Genomic DNA, 12,045 nt, shown 5'->3' on the forward strand with positions numbered 1-12,045 from the left:
AGAATCAGACATTGTTTAATGACTACTGAGATGGTAATTAAGCAGTTCAAAGGTGGCAGGGCACTGGGTCAGATTCTATATAATCCTCTTAGCTCCCATGTCAGGCTTGCATGATGGCTACCCCAGCTCCTGGCATGAAAGCTTCCAAAGGCACACAGGAGGGAAATTATTTTTGACAGTGAGGAAAATCTTTTCCAGAAGACCCCAGGAAAATGATCAGTTTCCAGTGGCCAACACTATTTAGATGCCTGTTTCCTAGCTGGATAGGAGGCTGGAGGAGTGAGATAGCCATTTTTAGCTTCTATAGTGGGAGATGACCTCTACCAGCAAGGAAGGAGGGGAGGGAATGACTCCTGGCAACCGACAGTGTTTGATTAGCATGTAACTCGGCACTTGATTTTTTGAGGAGACTGAGACCCAGCAGGAGTTCAATGGTTTGTCCAAAGTCACAAGACTAGTCAGTTATACATCCAATAACAAAGCCAGGGAACTGAGTATTTCTTCTACTCTGTTGACCACATCCCTATTATATGAGCTTTGTGATGTAAGCATAGGATAGTTATATTTATGGAACAGGGAATTTCATAAGGGAGTTTTATATCATGGAAGATTTTATTTCCATTACCCATGACATAGCTTGCTGGACCACTGTGTCCTGTGTGCAAGTGGACAATTTGCCATCTGTAGTAGAATTTTTTGTTTTCCCTCCATAGTTGACGTTAGGGATAACATACTGAGAGGAGAGAGAGAGAGAGGGAGAAAAAGACAAAGGGAGATAGAAATTTAAAGAGACTACGTAGGTAGAAAAAAAAATCCGAATTATATTGCTATGAGGCAGGGCCAGTCCAATCTTGTGAATTGAAAAGAGGGCAATGTAGAGGCCCCTGGACTCCACTCTGGATCCATTGTGAAGGGCATGTGAAGATCCCATCCTCTGCCCACTTATCTCTGTGGTACTCAGTGTTACGGGCACAGTGTGTCCATGGCAGATGGAGATTGAGCACCTCTTACCATGATTGCTACGGAAGTGGGCAATCAGGGTCACTTGACAAACTATGTGGATTTTGCTTTGTTTCGGTGCTAAGTAGGTTCTGAAGGTTGAGGGCCTAAAGTGAGGGAGAATAAAAGAGATGTGGGAGGCAAGCAAACAAATATGAACCAATATCTATAATAATAGGAAAGGAGGAAGAGGGGAAGGGCTGATACTCTATAAGAACGTACAGATGTTTCAGGGGAGGAATACAGAGGCTGGGTCCCCTAGAAATGTTTCATTGTCTGCCCCATCCATAGATTGTTGAACATTCTGCTTGATCCAGTCTGTACTCAGTGCTACATAACGTGTACCTTGACACTTTCTGGGCCCAGATAATTGGTCCAGGAGTGAACATCTTATCCAGTATCTGCCTACATACTGGTTAGTCAGCAAATTTTAAAGCTTGGCTTGAAGAGATGAGCTGGACCAATCAGACCTTATTCTCTCCCTGTTTCGCTCCTTCTTATTAGAACAGAGGAGCTAAGACTGATAACAGTGGTGATGGGTAGAAGGACTGAAACTGCGCAGAGCTGGGACTGCTGGCCACCTTGAGCCATGTGCAAAGTAAATTAGAAGAAGCCGGTTGAGAAAGGAGGACAGGTCAAACTCAGAGGAACCAAAGTTAGAAAATTAGTCCCTGAGAGAGAAAGAGAGGGCTGGGGAATAACAACGGCCTTTAATCATTCTAGTTTCCAGTTAAAATGCCATCTGTTCTTCACATTCTGTCCTTGGTCCATGAAATATCTGTACTCTTGTCATTAATCCTACTCTGTATTTACGTTAGTATAATTTCTGCTGCTTGTGACCAAAAGAAAATGAAAGACACTGGGAGGCTAGATGCTCCAAAGGCTGAAAGTTCATTGCTGGAGGCTTCATAATTTGATCTAAACTTAATCTTCTCCTAGGCTCCTCTTTAAAATCAGTACTCACATATCATTGTGTAAAGTTGGCCCTTGAAAATCAGTACTCACATATCATTGTGTATCTTCTACATTGGGGAAGGTGAATCGTAGACAAAGGGAAAGGAGGAGTTAGGCATGGAATTAGCACATAAACATGAATTCGTTTTCAAGTAAAGTTTTAGAACAGAGCCCGTGGAGAGGGCGAAGCACTGAAAGAAGAGCCGAGGGATTCCAGAAGCAAATCATGATCTCCTCATTCTAAGTAGGGGCACTCAGGACCAGTGAGCTTTAAGACTGAGTTATTGTCTTGAAAATAGGTATAGAGTCAACTCTCTACTTCACCAAAATGGTTGACCTCTACCAAACCCTCAATAGTTCAAAGAAAAATTGAAGATAGAGAAAATAATGGGTGGGGCATAGTCTGTCATTGATTTCCTGAGATTTTGATGTCACATGAGTTCCCCGGAACACCTTTAAATAAACAATGACCCCAGGAGATGTCTCCTGTTTTTTCCTCTTGGTCATCATTAGCAAAGTTTAAATAGCAACAGAGATCTTTATAAAATGTTAAGCCATGGGCCAGGAGGTTTCTGTTTGAAAAACCTTTCTTTAATTTTCGAAGCAAGCTGATATTAAATAAGATTTGCTGTTCATCCCCACTTCTTCTACCTTCAATATATACAGAAGGCAAGGTAGCCCCTTGAAACAAAGGGTTAATCTGCATCGTCCTGCAAATAGCACAGTAAGATTAATTTTTTTAGAGCTTTGATGTTCTTTGCTTATAAAACCTTTGATCTAGGCTTAGAAAAGAGAGCAACAAGTTTGTATATATTATTAGCTCCTCCGTGCAATCTCATGTTCTAAAATTATGGTTCTAAAATTATCAGTACAGAATTTAGGACACTGATGAGATTTTAGGTCATTTCCCCCTCCCTGATTAAGAATCCTTCCTCTAAGAAATATCAGCAGTGCAGATTTCTGTAAGAGAGAAGACAGTTTTGGCTGGACTTAAGGTATGGGTGTATAAAAAAATGAACACCACTTTCTATAAAAATAAAAAGTTTATGTTTATCCAAAGATCAATCTTATTTATGTCTGTTTATTGAGTCAAGAGCCATTCATTTTATGAATGTGGGCTCAAAACTACACAAGGGGATATGTAAGGAAATAAAAGAAAACTACAGTATCTCAGCCAAACCAGGCTGATTAGTAACAATCTACCCACGATTGCACATACCTAGATGTGTTAGACTATTAAAAATAGACAACCAAAAGAGAATATGCTTTATAAAATGATAAAATTGTGTTCATTTCAAAAGGGCTTTCAACTTCAAAAGTTTATTTGGGTTGGGGGTGGTTGGTGGAGATAGGGAAGTGAAGCATGTCATTGAAGAAGATTAAATGAGTAAAAGGAAGGCCTTTGAAATCCTACAATGTTACAGATCCACAAGCTAATAGGCTTCTGGAGACTTTTCCCTGATTTTAAATTTGCAGTGATCCAGGGGTTCCAGGAATTTTTAGGCTACAGCCTCTATGGGACCAGAAGAGACAAGGTTAGTGAGATATTTCAGGAGAAGCAAGATGACAGGGTACCAATATCAGAAGCTCAGACTACTTCAAAGGCTATGGTGGTGTTATGTGCAGTTCAGATGAGCTTGTTTCCATGCATCCTCTGTGGAAGGGATGGTGGAAAGAAAAAGACAGTAGCTGATGGTGGCCGGTTCTTCTCCCTTCTACCTCTAGGAACAAAAGAAGAGTGGAAGGCATAGGTATTAGGCTGAATCATAGCAGGACTGGGGCTGGCTTAGCTAAACTATAAAGAAATCTCAAGGTCTTTTAGAATGATCATATCAGTAGCTTAATATAATCATTTCTCCGGCCGATCAGACAAGTCAGTCCGCTTCTGGCTCAGCCGCACAGGAGTTTCCCACTGTGAGTCAGGCAGCCACAGTGCTGTCACCTCGAGTGATGTCCATGCTCAGACAAGTCCTTCAGTCATTCCTGTTCAAGAACCAGGTGTTTCATCTCTGAGGATTCTGATTTCAGGTCTTATTTCTGATTTCAGTTTGTGATTTTAAACTAAACATTCACTCCAGACATCAGGGAAGCTGCTCTTCAGCATCTGTGGTCTCTACTTTTTATTTCTTCTGTTAGACTTTTAGTCCTAGAGAAAAGTCACTTACAAAATATATTATTAAGATGAAGAGGACTTCATGAATATTGTCTTCCAAATATACTTGCATTTGGGGGAAAATACAGGGACACAGAAATCTAACTGAATAAATGGCAGCATTTTAACATTGTCATGAATCATGACACATAAACCAATAGCTACTCTCATGACTTGTGAAGCCTCACTTTACACTGCTTCTGGTACCCCTGGAAAAGTGGGAGAATGAGCGGGAAAGAAAATAGGTCAAACACATATTCAGTTTTAGCCTGCTATCTATCGTGACAGCTCTTAGAGGAGACAGTAATTATGTTCTCCTCAGAGATGAGGAAAATTCAGGTCCTGGGAAGTTAGGTACCTTGCTAAAGGTCACATAGCCTGGAGGTGAAGAGCTGGGAATTGAACCTAGGCCTGCTTACTTCTTTATTAATTCACTCACTCCCTCACTGTGTGCTAGAAACTGGGCATCCAGAAGTTTGAGAAGACAAGGTTTTGCCCTCAAGAACTTTATATTCTAGTGAGGGAGACAGACATATCAGCGACAACTTAAATTTGCACTGAAATCTTTCTGACACTCTTTTATTCACACTACCTAGCATAGTGGCTTATTGTGTCAGACACAGAGAATATGCATGTATATGAGTTATAGATGATATACACACACACACACTTATAGGTAGTAGGAAGTACATGCTCTATGTAAAATCTAAGCAGGGTAAGGGGAAAGAGAGTAATTGCATTGGGACAAAGGTATCATTTTAGATAGAGTGGCAAGAAAGCTCTCTGAGGAAGTGACAGTTGAGTTGAGACCTCACTGAAGATCTTAGCAAAGATTTGGGCTAAGAGCTTTCTAAGGTAGGAGGAACAGCTCTTGCAAAGGCCCTAAAAGAATAATGAGCTTAGTGTGTTCAAGTCTAGTCAAAGCCAGAGTGCTGGAGCAGAGTGAGCAAGGGGGAGAGTGGTTGGAGCTGAGGTTGGGGAAAGAAAGGCAGGAGCCAGAGGGCCCAGGGCTTCATAAACTACTGTGAGGAGTTTGGATTTTATTCTGAGTATGATGGGAAATTTAGTATTTTAAGGAGAGGGTGACAAAGTCTGATATCTGGCTTCAAAAGATCATTCTGTGGCTGAGGAGTTAACTTCAGGGAGGCAAAAAGGAGGTAAAGGGGCTAGTTAGGAGGTAATTGATGTAAAATGGAGAGATGGTAGTGGTGTGAACTATGTTGGTGTTGGCAAAGTGGTGAGAAGTGGTGAGACTCGAGATTGAGTATTTCTTTGAAAGTGTTCCGCCTTATTTTCTTCTCCAGGATGGGAGAACTCTCTCAGCCACCCTGGGCCTTCTCTTTGCTTGCTGGGACTCATGCTCCTTTATCCTCGGATCTCGTGGCAGAGTCCAAGGCAGGGAATAGGGCCGAGGTGAGGCCTTCCCTGCCCCTGTGACAGGAAGGCTACTTGGGGCTCAGGCAGACCTTGATATTTTCATAAATTGTCATCATTTTATCCTGCATCAGGTCTTGACTCAAGACATTAGGGGATAAGCCTTTTTAAGCATTTTGTTTGTCATATAATTTTAGTTTCCAAATCTGTTTTCAACCATGGACATCTAAGCATTTAACTGCACTGTCATTTCAAAACAGACCAAGACAGTGCTTGGATTAGAACTTTCCCGGCACCAGGGAATCTGAACCAGTCATTGTTGGCCTGAGAATGAAATGTGCTCATTAACAAAGAAAATTGGAAACCAGGTGGCACTTTTCCATTAGCACTTTTCTTTCAGAAGCATTAATGGATAGACTTTGCTACTGCTCCAGAAACTATTAATAATACTCCCTTCAGTGCACAAATACGATACTACTGACCCACCATCAGTAGGGCATGAGATTTTAAAAAAATCTCTTAGTTGTTTGAACAGTAGTGGTGATGGATTTGTATTAGTCCTTTTAATTCTGAGTATCAGAAACCTGTTTCCACTAATTTAAATGAAAACAAATAAATAGACACATACATACATACATACAGGCAATTTGCTACATCAGTGTATTTTATATAACTAAGAGGATAGAGTTGCAGCTGGTCCTCCTGTACCTCTAAAATCAGAAACAGGCAGTTTCCTTTTTCCTATTCTTACCCCACCTTCTCACTGCAGGTCAGCCACGGTCTCAACCATGGGCCCAAGCTAAGTGGATCAGGATCCCTGGGAAGCAGACCTTTGTCTATGGCCACATTACTGCCAGCCTTTGGCTCAGTGAGTAGTGAGGAGTTAATGTCACCATTAGCCATAGTCCTTGGTTTTGCCTGGGATTATCCTGGTTTGCACATTGCCAGTCCCACTGCCAGATAGCTGGCAGGCTGGTCCCCCTGTGGCCTACGCAGTGCAGTGCTGCGTGTGGACAGAGGATGGGCGGGGAGGTTGTGAGCGCAGGCTCAAGTTCAAAGGAATTAGGACCAGGAAAGACCCAAACTGAGTCAAAATGATAACCAGTCTTTTTTTCTTCTTCCTTTTGAGTTCAACCAGCTCTCAGATTTTCCAAAGATAATTTAGCCAGTTATGTTAAAACATATGGACCCAACCTACATCTTGCAGGAAGCAGGTACTCTGGATATATTTTCACCATTGTGTCACCTCCACTGCACCAGCAATGGTATCCACCAAACAAGAGAGTTCATTTTAGACTAAGATAATTAAACAATTACAGCTTATTTTTTCTTTTTAGTAATGGCAAGTCTGTCTCTGATGCTATTGGATTTTGCCTCATTCTCTCCATTTGGATGTAATAGAGTAAACCCTATACTGTGATTAGAGATTTCTTATTTTTCTTCCACCTTCATGACATTAACCAGTTAATGAGCAGTTTTAGGTACCTTACTATTAAATGGGCAAGTTTCTTGTTACTTCCTCTGGAGGTAGGAGATAAGAGAGACCAGCTGGCTCTTGGTCTCTGATTTCCAAGATTTGTAATTTCCTAAAGCCACAGAATATCTTTCGATGCTGTCTTAAGGTGCCCCTTTTTATTCTTACTGTTAAAAATTTAAATTCTGTGAGCTTTCCATCCCAGAGACCCAGAAATCATTTAATTCTGTGACTCCACACCTACCAGGACTGCTGAGGCATTAGCTCTCTCACTTGTTTCCTGCATTCTCTTGTACAACATCAGGAAATGCTCTGGAGGCAAAACCTTATATTGATCATGCCCTCACTTCAGACTCCCCTCTACACCATCCTTCTAAATTCTACAAACTTTCCATTTGATCACAGCCATGGCAAGCTGTATATTATTGCAAAATCCCTAAGATTCATTCTCCAATCATTATCTCTAGGCTGAATAAATGATATACCTCAAATATATATGTAAAATACTACTATTTTTCAAATGCATGTATATATTTATTGAATAGTGAGAGTACATGTATGAATTATTATAAATATATTTTCTCCATCAGTGAAACTAAAAATTAGATGACTCCTTTCTGGGTATCATAGATAGACATGTTATATATTAAGCTTTTTTTTTTTTTCTGATGGAAAGATTTGGAAACATTGGTCGACAGCAAGGGTCAGCAAATAGTGGTGTGCAAGCTAAATCCAGTCACTATACTGTGTATAAACAAAATTTTATGAGAACACAGCCAGTCATTTGTTTATGTATTGTCTATGGTTGTTTTCCTGCTACAGTTGCATTGTGCGAAGTTGCAACAGAAACTTTGAAACCTAAAATTTTAATCTGGCCTTTTAAAGGAATAATTTGCCCACTCCTGGTAGATAGAATAAAATGAAATAAACTGGCATTTATTAAACACATGATTTAACACTAGGCATAGTGTTAGGCAGTTTCACATTTATTACATTTAATTTGATTTATCTCATTTACAAAGTTTTATGATCCTAGGAGTCTAGTCTTCATTTGGGGAGCTTCCTGTCATTTCCAGGATAACCTCATGCACTTCTCCAACTTTGTGCCTTTGCTTACACGATTCTCACTGTGTTGGTGCCTTTCATTTCCATTTTCCTTGGAAAACTCTCATCTTGCAATGTTAAAACATCTCAAGTGTCACTTTCCTTGAGTAGTTTTCCTTGACTCTCAAAGACGGCATTGTTTCCACATCTTGGCCTCTGGAACATATTATACACCCAACAAGACACGTGCCCACAGAGTTCCAGGAGCTGACTTATTTGACTTCTCTGTCAGCTGGTGGTGGGGTTCACGAGAGGACCTACAAAGTCAGTTTAATAATGTTTGCTGGGAAGCCACTCTGTCAGACACTCTATTCAGCCTTATCTTTCTGGAGTCCCCCCAGATTAGACACTGAGACAAGGACTTGAGTGCAGATAATTTATTTGAGAGATGATTCCAGGACATACAAGAAGTGGGGACCATGAGTCAGGGAAGGGAGAAAGGCCAATTAAAGGATTTAAAGAATTCTCCCTAAAGAATGAGAGAGTGAATTGATTATTGGATGGTTGCTGCCGTGAGCAGGGCTCAGTCCCACTGAGGACCCTCTGCAAATGTGCCTATTCTATGTGTCTCAGAAGTTTCCCACTGCAGGACAGGGAGGCTGGGACATCTATCCATGGACCTTTGTTGAGGGTTGTCCCCAGGGTGTTAACCACCCTGCCCCCTTTCTTGAACTACCTGCTGCTCTCATGCCAGAGAAAGTCCTAGGAAGCAGAGCCAGGGCCTGGGGCAGGAAACTCAGCTTGCAGGAAAGTGTGTGCCCAGCTGCAGGTAAAGCCCATGTGGGCCATAGGAGTGGAGGATCATCAACAGCATCTGTTGTGGGACTGTCACAAAACACATGTGCAACGATGGGCCAGAAAGGGATACTTACAGGGGCCACTGTTCACTCTTGTAAGCAATTAATTATTAGGTGTTTTTTTCTCACTATTTTTTATTTTTCAAAAGTAACCGTTTAGTCACCTGTGTTGTTCTTTTTAAAATATGATAGGTATAAAGAAGAAAATGAAACTGACCCATTATGTCATGCCTAGGGTAAACCCTGTTTTTTAAAAAAGTGTACAGGTAAAAACAATTAAAAAATTATGAAAACTACAAAGGGATAAGTACATTTCTGTGCCCCTATCCCTGGCCTCCTTTCTCCTTCCCCAGAGCTAAGTATTATAAACAGCACCCTGAGTCTCTAAATAATATACTGCAGTATAACAGTGTATTATTGGAACATCTTTTTTCTTTCACCAAAATGATCATCCTTAGCACGTGCTCACTGTGCCTGGGCCTCCATTCATACCTGCCAGGAAGGCTCCCAGTGATTTGCATGGTCCACTCCTCACCTCCTTCCAGTCTCCCCACAAATATCACCTCCTCAGAGATATCTATCCAGTACCAGCCCCTGCCACCCTCTATTACTTTACTCTCTTTTATTTGGTTTGCTACCATCTGACATATTATGTATATACTTGTTTCACTATATCCATATAAATCCATACTATGTATTTATGTGTCCTTCCAAAGGGGACAGAGACTTTTCTAGGTTCATTGCTGTGTACCCAGCACATAGGACAAGACCTGGCACTTTGTAGGTACTCAAATATTTGGTAAATAAAAGAATGAAGTAATGGATTATTATAATCATATACCAAGGGATCTCATTTTTAGGGGCTTTAAAATTAGGTTAAAAGTCCCCATTCTCTGGAAGGAGGTGAGGAGTGGACCATGCAGATCACTGGGAGCCTCCCTGGCAGATATGAATGGAGGCCCAGGCACAGTGAGCACGGGCTAAGGATGATCATTTTGGTGAAAGAAAAAAGATGTCCTTGTTCAAAGATGGAATTGGGAGTGAATTATTTTTCTACTAACCAAGTAGGTCTTGGTCCATAGATTCTCCAGGTGTGAGTAAACCAGTTTTCATGTAGTTTCACACCCCCTCTAGTCCCACTGGGAAAGGAAGCAAAGGCCAGCAAAGAGGAGAAAGTCAAGAGTTACAGGGGGAGGTGGGTATGCCAATGAGGTTTGGGGGGACAGTGTTGTCTCAGTAACCTGTGGGGCTGACTTGATTTCCCTGTCAGGGGAGGGGACTGATAAGTTTCAGCCGCCTTTAGAGCAATGTCCCCAGCTACAAATGCAACCTGTTTCCTCCCAGATCCTGGAGAGAGAAGCGGAGAGCTCCGTCTTTTAGGGAACTCACTGCAGGTTATCACAGCCTCTTAATGAGAGCTAGGGATTCAGGGGCTAAGCTTTCCCTGCCTATCTTTTCATGTGTAGTTCTATAGGAGGACTTTTTAAGTATGGTATGTGCATGCATATTTAAATGCCTGAATTATCACTGAATTTCAACTGAACTTTATTTTCCTCCTAAAGATTCACTGATTTAGGGACTGGCCTGTTGATCAAACAACAGATAGTCTAGTTATAAAGTAGACATTTGCTAGGGGATGGTCTAGATCCCACAAAAGAGCTGTTTTATCCAGGGACATCAATTACATGGCCGTGAACTAGTATGTTGGGTAGATGGACTTTAATTCATGCAAATTCACTCCTATGGAGCTTTCAGGTTATATCCATTTTTTTCCAGGCACATGCAGTGCTTCAATAAATTTTCTTGTGCCTATATATCTTGGCATAATTTGGGGGTATCTCTGGAAAGAAATTCCCAACACTGGAATTACCAGATCCAAGAATTTGTCCTCCAAAATGACTCCCCTAATTACACATTTTTACTAACAATACGTGGAAGTATTAGGTTCCCCATATCCTATACATTACACAGCCTAAATATTTGCCTGTCTGTGAACAGCTGGTTAAATTGTTTTTCTAATTATGAACAAGGCTGAAGTTGATTATGTTGACTGTATTTCTTTGTAAATTGCCTATTTGTATTTTTTTCACTTTTTGTATTCTGATTTTACTGCTTCTTTTTAATGTGGATAGCTAATGACTTTTGGATTTTATTAATCTTGCTAAACCCAGTGGAATGGATGCTTTTTAAAAACAAAAACAAAATTCTCTTCTTAAGTAGTAGCAATAACAGCAGTGACAGATGATACCCCATGATTTCAGATTCCTCTCCTTTCTGGAAACCTCCGTGAAGTTCTTTTCAGTTTGCTGAGTTGATTTTCTTTTTTAAGTCAAAATCAAAGGGTATCTCGAGCGTAGAGAAATGTGTGGTTAAATCTCAGTAGTGAGAAATAATACAGCACGTGCGGCACTTACCCAAGGGCTGCCTCTGAACATACATAGTATGTTAATAGGGCCATCGCTGCTGAGCTGGCAGTGCCTCTGTTCTGTCGGTTTTTAAAAAATTCTATTTCAAAGTATGGAAACATTGCCACTATCATTCTGGTAAAAAGTAAAGACAGCCAACCCACCTGCTTAGTTTTTAGTTTTCAGCTTTGGTGAGTTTTGGAGACTATCGTCTGCAAATCGAATTATCTTAGTGGATGGATTCAGTCTTCCACTGAAGATTATCCACTAATAATATGAAAGGACTGGGTTCCTCATATCCTGTATAGTATTCAGCCTAAATGTTTGCCTATCTCTATGTGAACAGCTGGTTAGAATTATTTTTCTAATTATGGATGAGGTTAAAGTTGATATATTGATTGTATTTCTTTGTGAACTGAATTCTGGGGGAAGTTGTTTTTTTTTTTTAACCAAGATATGACTTACAGTGAAACTTTAAAAATGTTGCAGATATTTTCTTAAGAATGTGGGTCCAGTCATTTTTTTTTCTGTGTGACTTTCTTAACCACTAGAAATGACAAAATATCACATCTGCTAGAAACTTTTCAAAATGGACCTATTTCTTCTAAAATGAATTGTCATGAATTAATTAACAATATACATTTTAAGATTAAATGTTTTTTCTTTTCTTTAACTGAGATTTAAAATGGCTTTCTATAGAGAAGTTGAATTAGCCTTAGCAACATTTAATCCTTTGAATTTTAAGTTTTTTCCACCTTTACTGAGATATAGTTGACAAATAAAATT

At 40.3% G+C, this 12,045-nt stretch overlaps 1 long non-coding RNA gene across 1 annotated transcript in view; it reads right to left on the minus strand.

Moving 5' to 3' along the window:
* Positions 1–638: 638 nt before the first annotated feature.
* Positions 639–12,045, minus strand: part of LOC130684579 (uncharacterized) — a 75,631-nt gene continuing 64,224 nt past the window's right edge. Inside the window, exons 2-3 of the long non-coding RNA XR_008998909.1 lie at positions 3,529–4,099; positions 639–1,106 (exon numbers count right to left, since the gene is read on the minus strand). This is a non-coding gene — a long non-coding RNA (uncharacterized LOC130684579). The remainder of the gene's footprint in view (positions 1,107–3,528; positions 4,100–12,045) is intronic.

Source organism: Manis pentadactyla, chromosome 8 (assembly GCF_030020395.1).
Source record: "Manis pentadactyla isolate mManPen7 chromosome 8, mManPen7.hap1, whole genome shotgun sequence".
Lineage (NCBI taxonomy): Eukaryota > Metazoa > Chordata > Mammalia > Pholidota > Manidae > Manis > Manis pentadactyla.